Consider the following 11,661-nt stretch of genomic DNA (forward strand, 5'->3'; position numbering starts at 1 on the left):
TGAAGCTTAAGAGCCTAATTCAGAGACTTAACTTAGCTCAAGGTAAGCTTTAATCTTAGAGAATTATACTGGTTTTAAGCTAAAATTCTAGAGTACTGCATGTGTGTTGAGTGAAGAATTGACTTTGAGTTTGATGAGGTTTTGAGCTTGAATTCTTGTTGGGTTTTGTTGCTGAATCCATAGTATAACTTCTGTGATGATTAGCTTAAGTTGTTGGGTTGATTTTAGGGTTAATTGGATTGGTTTTCGTGGCAAAAATGGTGAGTTTTTCTAGGCTCGAGGGGTCGGGTCGCGGCACTGTTCTTACTGAGTCGTGGCCCCTTAGAACATTGGGGCATCTAGAAATGGAGGCGCACCGCGGCGCCCTTCAGGCAGGGCCGCGGTGCGTGTAGGCTGAAATGAGGCAGGGCCTCGGGTTGAGCTGGGGGCTGCGGCATGAGTTCTTAGGGCCGCGGTGCTTAGTGCATTTTTTGGGCTTTAAAGAGGTTTTAGGGTCAGGAATTCAATAGTTAAGGCTCGGGATGGATTTTATCACCCGGATTGATAGAATTCAATGCTCTGAAGACTAGAATTATGACCAAAAGCTATTTAATGGATTAGAACTTGATGGATGGATATTGTTGGTGCATTGTGACTAGGGTTTCAATGAGGCTCGGACTAGGGGACTGTGCTCGGGACATCGGTGCTTGGAAGCTCGGGACACAGGTGAGAAAACTATTGTTCCCGTAGAGCTTGTGTTGCAGGGCACGACCCTATATGATTGTGTTGCAGGGCACGGCCCTATATGACTGTGTTGCAGGGCGTAGCTCTTTGATTGAGTTTATACATGTTTAAGTATTTGCTTAATTATGCTATGTGTACATATAAATGAATGAACGGAAAGAGCCAGGAACGGCAAGGGCCGGGAACGGCGAAGGCCTAGAACGGCAAGGGGCCGGGAGTAGCGTTTAGCACGCAAAGTACGAGTTGCCAGGGCGAAACCCTAAAGGAAACCTGGGATATCCTCATGGTGTGGACCGCGAACCCAGGGCCTGGTAAAGCGCCTGGGACGGCATGGCCGTACGTGTATAGCCTAAGGATGGCTCGTTTATATGTTAAGTGTTTGATATGTTAGCAAAAAATAGATTGCCTCAATGGAAATAGGTAAGAATATTACAACTCTAGGCAATATATTACAAATAAATATAGATTGATTAAATAAGGTTACAACTCAATGACTGAAAGTACAAATAAATATAGAGAAAGAAGAAGAAAAGAATTGAAATAGAAAATAAAACTTTTGACAAAAACATACAAATAAACTTGAGGTAGTAGAAAGAAAGATGTAGATGAGATTACAACTCTTAAGCAAAGATACAAGTAAACATAACAAGAATGATAAGAAGAAAAACAATAGAAGAAAATAAGAACAAGAACAAAATAATAAGATACTCTCACTCACACAACCAAAGTGAAGAGTGTTGGGGATCACCAACTTGAACAAGGTTTGAAACCTTTGTCTAAAAGCTTATTTCCCCCTAACTCAAGCACTAAGGGATCTCTCTCAGATATTGGAAATGCTTTCTGGAATTATCAAGCCTCAAGGTGTTTCTAGCCAAGTGCTCTAATGGATAGAAATGTTGTGTCTTTCAAGTGAGCTATAGGCTCCTATTTATAGAGTTTAGAGACACCCTTTGAATTTCAAATTCCACCAACCCCCATGGCTGTTACCAATGTTTAATTGGATTAATATGGAATTAAAAATGAGATTTGGGAGTTATTTGGGTTTTTTGAGCCGTTCAACAAAGATCGAAAAAACTAAAGAAAAAAAAATGGTCAGTTTTGGCATGTGACCGCGGCCAGAGACATTAGTGGCCGCGGCCACTACTCTCTGTCTCATTGGCCGCGGCCACTGACCATTTTCAGCACTTAAAAATGTGCTGTTTTTCCAAACGGTTCCAAACCTTCCCAAATGATTTTGTAACTCCCAAAACACATTATTGGGGTTAAAATCATATCTCTAACAACCATTTCACATATGGCTTTATGAAATTCATCTCAATATTGTGTAACACCAAATTTACACAATAAAGGGTAATATTTGGAAGTTACATTTGTAACACCAAATATGCTACATTATTTGGATATATCTCATATATCTAAATATTGTAACTCTCTATTATATGTTACAATATGTGACACTCTTTGTCACACTTATTTAATCTAAAACATTATATTATAATATAATATTACATTATATTATAAAATAATATAACATGATATGCATATGTTATCTACTTGTGAGGGTTTTCTTGCTAGGCTTCGGCTCACGGGTGCTCTATGGTGCAGGTAAGGGCAAGGGAAAAATCGACCAACCATGAGTACGGAGAGCGTGAAGCGGCGCGTACATGTTTGGCCTGCCTGGCTGCCACAACCAGGGGAATTTTTGGGAGATGATTGTACCAAACCTGAATTTTGTCGTTTAGCCGACTTTGATTATATTTTTGAGTTGTAAATATCTCTAAACAGTATTTTGGGATCCCAAATTTTAAATGCTTTATGATTTCAGTAAATAGAATTATTTTCAAAGTTTATGACTCTGTTTATGGTTTAATTACACGTTTGTCTTAAAACCTCGATTATCGAGTTAAATCCATGTTTTAAACTCACTTAGTAACGGCTCTAAGGAAGTAGGGCGTTACAGAGTTCTTACCGGTCTTGAGTATAACTGAGCCCGAGGAAGAAGATGTCAATATGATTAACTTGCAACCCACTTGGATGACCCCCATAATTAATTACCTCGAAACCGGAAGTCTCCCAGTAGACCGGAATGAGGCTAGGAAACTTATGTACAAAATACCAAGATACACCATCTTGAAAGGAAGATTGTACAGAAGGGGGTATTCTTGTTATATTATTTCATATAATATAATGTTAGATTAAATAATATGAAAAAATGTGATTTGTCACACCTTGTAACATATTATTGAGAGTCACAAAAATTAGACTCATGGGTGTGCCCAAATGTGACATATTTTGGAGTTACAAAATCAGTTACAAATTTGTAACTCCCAAATATTACCCAATAATGTGTATATTATATGTTACACATTTAAGATTGGATTTCATAAAGCCATGATCAAATATGGTTGTTGGAGACATGTTTTTAACTCCCAATAGGTGTTTGGAGGTTACAAAATCATGTGGGAAAAGATTTTGAACGTTTTGGAACATTTTGGAAAAATGACTTTTTTGTACTGAAAATGGCCTGTGGCCGCGGCCAGTGAGGCTGACAGCCTATATGATTTTTAATTTTTTTCCAAATTGAACGATTCTAACATCCCAAATAACTCCCAAATCTCCATTTTAATTCCATAAACATCCAATTAAACATTGGTAACAGGATCCTAATGCTCACTTGGTGGAATTTGGTGGAATGCCATGGGGGTTGGTGGAATTTGAAATTCAAAGGGGTATCTCAAACTCTATAAATAGGAGCCTAATGCTCACTTGTAAGACGCACCATTTTCCATCCACAAAGCACTTGGCTAGAAAATACACCATAGAGGCTTGATAATTCCAGAGAGTTATTTCCTAGAGAGATCCCTTAGTGCTTAGAGAATAGGGAGAAATAAGCTTTTGGACAAAGGTTTTGAACCTTGTTCAAGTTAGTGATCCCCACTACTCTACACTTTGGTTGTGTGAGAGTTTGTTTTTTCATTGATCTTTTCATTATGTTGTTCTTCTTGTATTATTAGTGTATTGAATTTGTAATCCTCTACTTTTATTTCTATTTACATATTTATTTGTACCTTTTGTTTTAGAGTTTTAGTTCTATTAATTCTCTTCTTTTCTTTTCTACATTTACTTGTATTGTTGGTCATTGAGTTGTAAACTTATTTATCTATCATCTTGTCTATTGTATTTTTGCATAGAGTTGTATCTTGGTTTTATCATTTCCATTGAGCAATAACATATATTCTCTAACAATCAAAAGCTTATCCCTTTTTATTTCAATGGAAGGGGAGACTATCAAGATCATGAACCAAGACCTAGTGAGGTTGGATAGGTTTGATGGATCCAATTTCACTAGGTGACAAGACAAGGTGAAATTCCTTTTGACAACACTCAAGATAGCCTACATCCATGAGTCATCCTTGGCACCTCTAGCCGAGCCATCCGACAAAGACACTCCCAAGGAGGTGGAGAAAAGAAGGAAGAGAGAAGAGGACAACCTTCTATGTAGGGGTCATATCCTTAATGCCCTATCTGATAGGCTATATGACCTCTATACCAATACCAAATCCGCAAAGGAGATTTGGGATGCCTTGGAAATACAAGGTCGAGGAAGAAGGTACAAGAAAGTTCTTAATTTCTCAATAGTCAATATTTTGAATTTTCTTTCATTGATGTGAAAACTCTTTTACCTCAAATTCATGAGTTACAAGTGATTGTAAACAAGTTGAAAGTTCTCAAGATTGAGCTTCCTGAGGCCTTTCAAGCTGGTGCAATAGTGGCAAAATTACTACCAACTTGGAGGAGCTATAGGAAAAGAATCCTCCATAAGAATGAGGATTACACTTTGGAAGAGATCCAAAAACACATTAGAATTGAAGAGGAATCAAGAATAAGAGACAAGGGTGTGAATGAGTCTAAAGATGAGACTTCCAAGGCCAATGCGGTTTCACACAAGCATCCCAAGGGCAACAACAACAACAAAAATGGTAGTGGGAACCCTTTAGGTCCAAAGAAAGATCATGGACAATTCAAAGACGTGAGAGGTCATTGTTTGTTTGTGGAAAACCCGGGCACTATGCTAGAGTATGTAGGTACCGAAAGGACCCACATGAGAATGAGGTAAATGCAATAGAAAAGGAAGAAGAGATCCTAGCATGATTACCATGTTTATGTGCCTTGTTGGGAAAATTGTTATTTTGTAATAAAGCTTGTACTCTTGAAAGCTATCAATAAAATTAAAGTATTATTCTATGATAATTCTTTATTTTGCTATGAGACATTTGTGTGAGACATTAACAAAGTTTTAAAATGAACTTGTTAAAATAATAGGTAAGAGGGTAGACCTATTATTTCATAATGTGGTTATTTGTGTGAGAAATTCTCACATTACATTTGTGTTCACATTTTTATTTTGTGAAATACATAAAAGAAAGAAACTAAGTAAAAGTTGCTTTGAAATAAGTGTTCCTTGATTTAGCAAGTAAATAAATCAAGATAAACATTGAGGTTTTATCTTGAGATTTTATCATGTGGCATAGAGGACTCATGATGAACTTTGAGAAACATAGGTCTAGATTTATCTTGGAGGATAAATGACTTATAGAAATGAAGAGATTTCTATTTTAAAGTGATATTTTATTATTACTATGTGAGAAATGTGGGGGTGATGCTCCAAAGTTAATCAATTTATTTTGTTGTTAATCAATTGATTAATTTGGTCATCCTATCAAATAGGTGATTTGGAATTCCACATTCTAAATCACATTGGATATATGTGTATAGAATGGATAAATCTAGACATGCTTGGTGTCTAAAGTTACTGTTTGTAATATTTTGATTCAAGAAGGAATCAATTTAAAACATAAAGGAGAATTTTAGAAACAAATAGGTTTCTAGAATTAATATTCAAATGTTTATCTTGGATATTAAACTATAAAATAGTGGGGGTGTTGACTATGGTCAAAATCACTATTTTAAGAGGCAACTATTTTAATCAAACTATGGCTAGCGACAAAGTTTGAATAAAATAAAGAGTGTGTTTAAAGTATGCATACATGAGAAAAGAAATGATTCAAATGGAATCATTTCTACATCTCAAGGGGTGGGACTTAGACTCCCTAAAGAGAATCATGGTTGATGGTAACCTATCTTAATACTAGTCACCAAACTAGTATTAGGTTCAATAGGTAATAACAAGTCAATCAAGTGAACAGTAGTAGTACTCAAGTTTTGTCCCATCTGAGATATGAGTACTAGTGTGTTACCAAAATGAGGGTTAAAACTAAAAGGTTTTTTAATAGAATTCAGTCTTGAAAAGACAAGTATTTTAGGGTAACAAAATACTGTAAGAGTTCTACCTATATAGACCTAGGGGTGGTGCCGCCCCTCATGAGGATTGGGAGTCATTCTCAAGAAAAGTCTATGAATGGAATGTGCACATGGCCATTAACGGTGCAAAAGCGAGACATTGAGGTCTCAAGTGAACACAACAAAGGTGTGTGTGTTATCACCGGTTTGTTATCAAGCGATAGTGGTTCAATGCTTCGGCAACCAAAATTTCAACAAACTTTGTGATAATTACACTAAGGTAAAATTCAAGTCGAAAGACATTTTACTTTATGCACCAATGCAAAGGTTTCTATAGAGAGTGATTATTTAATCAAGTAGGGGAATATTATATTTTAATATAATGTTTGATTGATTAAATAAGTGTTACAAAAAGTGATTATTTAATCTAGTGGAGGAATGTTATATTATTTCATATAATATAATGTTAGATTAAATAATGTGACAAAATGTTATTTGTCACACAGATGTGATTTGTCACACCTTGTAACATATTATTGAGAGTCACAAAAATTAGACACATGTGTGTGCCCAAATGTGACATATTTTGGAGTTACAAATTTGTAACTCCCAAATATTACCCAATAATGTGTATATTATATGTTACACATTTGAGATTGGATTTAACAAATCCATGATGAAATATGGTTGTTGGAGACATGTTTTTAACTACCAATAAGTGTTTGGAGGTTACAAAATCATGTAGGAAAGGATTTGGGACGTTTTGGAAAAATGACTTTTTTGTGCTGAAAATAGCCTGTGGCCGCGGCCAGTGAGGCTGACAGCCTATATGATTTTTCAGTTTTTTCCAAATTGAACGGTTCTAACATCCCAAATAACTCCCAAATCTTCATTTTAATTCCATAAACATCAAATTAAACATTGGTAACATCCATGGAGGTTGGTGGAATTTGAAATTCAAATGGGTATCTCAATCTCTATAAATAGGAGCCTAATGCTTACTTGTAAGACACACCATTTTCCATCCACAAAGCACTTGGTTGGAAAATATACCATAGAGGCTTGATAATTCCACATAGCTATTTCCTAGAGAGATCCTTTAGTGCTTAGAGAATAGGGGGAAATAAGCTTTTGGACAAAGGTTTTGAACATTGTTCAAGTTGGTGATCCCCACTACTCTACACTTTGGTTGTGTGAGAGTTTGTTTTTTCATTGATCTTTTCATTCTGTTGTTCTTCTTGTATTATTAGTGCATTGAGTTTGTAATCCTCTACTTCTATTTCTATTTACATATTTATTGGTGTCTTTTGTTTTAGAGTTTTAGTTCTAATAATTCTCTTCTAAACTTTTCTACATTTACTTGTATTGTTGGTCATTGAGTTGTAAACCTATCTATCTATCATCTTGTCTATTGTATTTTTGCATAGAGTTGTATCTTGGTTTTATCATTTCCATTGAGCAATAACATATATTCTCTAACAATTCCATGCCACTACTTAGGTGTGTAACTCCCCCCGAGGGAAAGAAGATTTAAGAAGAAATCCACGAAGGGCTTTGCGGAGACCACACTGGGGGGCATAGTCTGTCAAAAAAGGTGATTAGGCAAGGATACTTCTGGCCTACAGTTAAAGCAGACTCATTCAAATACGTTAAGCGTTGTGACAAGTGTCAACGGTTCACTTCAATACCGCGAGCTCCACCCACCGAGCTCACCATGATGAGCTCCCCATGGCCATTTGTAGTATGGGGGATCGACCTCATAGGCTCCTTGACGACTGGAAAAGGAGGGGTAAAATACGTTGTAGTCGTTGTTGATTATTTTACGAAGTGGACCAAAGTTGAGCCCTCAGCTACTATCACCTCAAAAAAAGTCCTAGATTTCATAGTAAGGAATATAATCATAGATACGGGATGCTCAGGAAGATCGTATCAGATAACGGGACCCAATTCGACAGTGACATGTTCACACACTTCTGAGAAAAGAATGGGATAATTAAAAGCTTCTCCTATGTGACCCATCCACGGGCAAATGGTCAGGTCGAAGCAGTAAACAAGGCTCGAAAGAGTTCTATGAAGAAAAGGCTAGAAGAAGCTAAGGGAAGATGGCCAGAGAAACTACCACAAGTTCTGTGGGCATATAGAACGACAGCAAGAACCTCAATAGGGCATACCCCTTTCTCCCTGGCTTATGGATGCGAGGCCATGTTGCCAATTGAGTTCGAAATCCCAACTATAAGGTGTGAAGCATACAACCAAGCCTCGAACAAATCCCAGCTCAAAGAGAGTCTAGACCTGATTGAAGAAAGACGAGACGAAGTCCAGCTAAGAAATGATGCATATCAGCAGAGGGCTATAAGATATTTCAACAAAAGGGTTTGAGACAGGAAATTTTGATTGGGATAGTTGGTGTTCAGGCGCGTGTTTCTAGCCACACGAGACCCATCTGCTGGGGTGCTCAGGCCTAATTGGGAGGGACCCTATCAGATCGAGTCCATCATTTGACCTAGAGCTTATAAACTAGCGAGGTTAAATGGAGGTTTGGTCCCACGAGCTTGGAATGGTAAACATCTACGACCTTATTATCAGTAATGTAGGAATGATGTTTATTCATTTTAACCAAGCTTGTATTTAATTTTTGCTTTTCATCAATAAAGCACTGAATTTCATTCAAATGTTGTATTTTTATTGTTATACTTTTTTTGCAAGCCCTCAAAATTCAATAACCTAAGATCACAATCATAGGATATTAAGGGGCATAAGTGGTATACAATCATACCATGAGCTCAAAAAAACATAACATCAATAAAAATAAACTCTAATAGCAATGTATGGATTGTTAACCTAATATGAAGAAAACAATAATAGTGTATGAATCATTAACCAAATACGATTTAAATAAGTCTGGAACAAACCAGCAAAACTTAATCGACACAATCAAAAGTTGGAGTTCTAGATAAACCAACAAAAATCATAAGTCGAGACAAGGGCTGGAAATTTTTGAAAATAAGTTTCGACCTCGCAACCTCGAGATCATGCTGGAGGATGAGGAAAAGTTACTATGGAAAAACAAAATATAACTAGACTAACGAGGTTACACACCACTACGTATTTTTTAAAAGTAAAATTCGACCTTGACAATAACGAAGTCGAATATGGAAATTTCGAGTAAACTATGCATGAACACGTCGAAATTCGAGCTTAAACCCAACCAATATTTGTATAAATAAACAAGTACAACACTTTATCCACAATGTGTAAATACTTTGAGCAGGAAATATAAGCGTGTAGAAAAACAATAAACATCCACTGTAGACAATATTTGTAAATATTTCAAGCAAAGAATATAAGCATAGATAATAAAAACTACCATTAACTTATAAATAAGAAATATAAGTAGATGTTTCAACTGTCTTTGCCCAAATAGCATAGAATATATAATTACAAAAATAATAAGGGACGTAGCCCTATTCAAAATAGTTCAGAGTTGGTCAACTGAACCAGACTCGGCCTCCTTGCCTTTCTCATCCTCACCTATGCCATCTAAGATAGTGATCGCGACCTCCTCCTCAACCAACCGAGTCTTCCACTTGGAGATGAACTCCTCTTCCTTATCCTAGAGAAATGAAGTGTCCATCTCAGGGTTCAAAGACCACATCATATACATGGCCCGGTCTATAGCCCAATCCTTCTTAGCCTTAAACTCCTCGATCTCATCCTCGAGGATCTTGAAGGCGGAATTATTTTCCTCATTCAGGCGTTCAATCTCGGCCTTGGCAGCATTTGTCTCTGCCTTCAGGCGATCGATCTCGGCCCTGGCGGCGTCAAAATTCACCGTCTTGGGGTCGAGCTCCGCCTTCAAGTTGTTAACATTAGCCTCAGAGGAGTCAAGTTTGGCCTGGAGAACCTTGAGGGCATCCTCGGCTTGGGTTCAGGCCTCTTCAGCTTTGGTCTAGTCTCCATTGGTCTCCTTCAGACCATCCTCAGCCCGGATTCAAGCTTGGTTTGTGTCATAAACCAGGGTTTCGGCCACCGCCATTTTCAAGGAGAAAAGAGATCTCTGGCGAAGGACACCAAGAAAGGTCTGAAACAAAAGGTCTTACAATAGTTAGAAAATAAATAGGAAACCAATAAAATAAAATTCAAGAGAAATAGACTTACCAAAACCCCTAGTTCCATCATTTAATCAATGAGGTTGTGGGGTTTTCTTCCCTCAAATATCGCCACACGTTGGCATCGAGGTGGCTACAAGACTGGCTTGTCCAAGACAACAGGTTTGAGCACAATTCAGCTCCTAGGGTTCCCGCCACATTCTCCAGAGGATACTCCCGCGTGTGGGGTGATGCCACAAACTGACGGACCACGGTAGGAGCACCTGCAGGCTTGGGGGCCGAAAGAGGCACAGCGTTTTTACCTTTATCTTCAGCAGGGATCAGATAAGGAGGAGGAGTAGACTTCTTCTCCTGGGGAGAGGGCATGACAACCGGAGGCTCGATGGTGGATGCCATTGAGGTCGCGGGAGTAGTGTTGTCGACCACATCCATAGATTCTGGAGCCTGGGGCTTGGGCTCGTTGGAGATAAGATTCGAGGGAGAGGAACCCTCTACAATCTTCGCTGACTTCGAAATGACACCTTTCTTCGAGGTGGTGCGACCTTGCTTGGTACCTCGGGGCTTAGGAGGCTGCCCCAGGAGGTTGTCCGATTCCAACACCATGTCACCTGAAAAGAACAAAGAAGATCAATTAAGCCGAGAAAGGAAAAGTCATACACATTTCTATAGTAAAAAAGACTAAGTATCAGGAACCTAACTGAAGGACTCATCAGAGCTCGAACTCGGGGACCAGGAAATTCCCCTGTCTTTTGACAAGGCCACTAGAGTCCCCTCCCTAAAGGTGGGGGACATCCTCGAAAGGTCCCTATAATCATTTGTGCCATATTGCACAGCTACCCCATCCCAAACCTCATTTAGACTATACATGGTCTGGTATTTCCCTAGCCAACTATCGAACCTATGGACTCTAAGGTCTACCCTTGACCATACCAGGAAGTTATTCTTAGGGTTCTTAAAGAAAACCATTACATCAGGTTCGTACTTAAGTAGAGAAGGAGACCACATGGATGGGTCGAGAAAATTTTACCTCCTCCAGACGAGCTCGCTGAGGCCTCGTCCTGTGCCTCATTTCCCAAGCCTGAGGGTTCGAAAGGGCGAGATCTATGGGCACGAGAGCTCGGGCCCGCGTATTTGCCTCTCACAGGGAGCTTGGTGGTGGGCACGGGTACATCTTCCCATCTCGTGTATTTGCGATTGCCCGAGTCGTCGATAGTCTCTCCCTCTTCCAGAAGGTTTCAAAGACGAAGCTTGTCCTCGTGGAGAAGATATGAGAGGGATCGACAGCCATAGGGAAGCTTGAGGATAGCTTCCCTGTGTTCCCTCATGGCATCTGTGGGCTAGGGATGATGATAGTTGGCTGTATAAAAGATTTGAGTGAGTCAGACGGGCTCGTAAATGAAAGGGAAAATTTAATCAAGAAAGACTAGCAAGGTACTTACGAATTCGCCAAAAGGAATAGAAACGAGAGTGAGTGAGACCGTCCGTCCAGAAGATGGCGGTCTTGAAATTAGGAGGATGGTTGGGTGGG

The sequence above is a fragment of the Humulus lupulus genome, chromosome 2 (assembly GCF_963169125.1).
Source record: "Humulus lupulus chromosome 2, drHumLupu1.1, whole genome shotgun sequence".
NCBI lineage: Eukaryota > Viridiplantae > Streptophyta > Magnoliopsida > Rosales > Cannabaceae > Humulus > Humulus lupulus.